Below are 739 nucleotides of genomic sequence, written 5' to 3'. Positions count from 1 at the left end.
CCTAATTTGCCTTCTCTGTCACAGAATATGCATAGAAGCTTAGAGGCACCTATTTTTCATGGGGAAATATTTTTTGCAATTTCTTCATTACAATTCGGTAAATCTCCAGGTCCTGATGGATACCCCTTGGAATTTTATAAATCCTTTTCTAAATGACTGGGGCTTCAATTAAGTTCTGACTTAATCATGAATTTAAAAAGGGAATCTTCATCTTTTAGTGAAGCTTGTATATCTTTTTCTGAAAAAGGGGCAGGATCCATTTAATTATGCTTATTGGCCTATTTCTTAAGACCTTTTCTAAAATACTGGCCCATTGACTGTAGAATATTTTACCTTCAATCATTTCTGAAGACCAAACTGGTTTTACTAAAAACCATTGTTCTTATTTTAATACACATTTTATGCTGAATGTTCTATATTTACCTCCCACTCCTGCCCTTGAATGTGTTCATTCTCTGGATGCAGAGAAGGCTTTTGATCAGGTGGAATGAAGTTATTTGTTTGTTACTTTGGAAAAGCATAACTTTTGGGCTTGTTTTGTTAACTGAATTAATTTACTTTATTTATGACCCTCTGCCTCAAATCTTACTAATTTGCAGTCATCAAAACCTTTCAATCTACAGTGGGATACTCGTCAGGGTTGTCCTTTAAGTCCATTATTTTTTAATTTGATATTAGAGCCTACAGCAATTGCTCTTTGAGAAAGTAGAAATTTTAAAGGGATCCAGAAGAACGGTAT

General features: G+C 34.0%; 1 protein-coding gene across 3 annotated transcripts in view; it reads left to right on the top strand.

The window, feature by feature from the left end:
* The window catches only part of LOC138741139 (zinc finger protein 227-like), a 39,535-nt gene that overhangs the window by 4,738 nt on the left and 34,058 nt on the right, over nt 1-739 (top strand). The window lies entirely within an intron of this gene.

Source organism: Narcine bancroftii, chromosome 8 (genome assembly GCF_036971445.1).
Source record: "Narcine bancroftii isolate sNarBan1 chromosome 8, sNarBan1.hap1, whole genome shotgun sequence".
NCBI lineage: Eukaryota > Metazoa > Chordata > Chondrichthyes > Torpediniformes > Narcinidae > Narcine > Narcine bancroftii.
The sequence above is the reverse complement of the archived record's forward strand: the minus strand, read 5'-3'. Positions and strand labels throughout refer to the sequence as shown.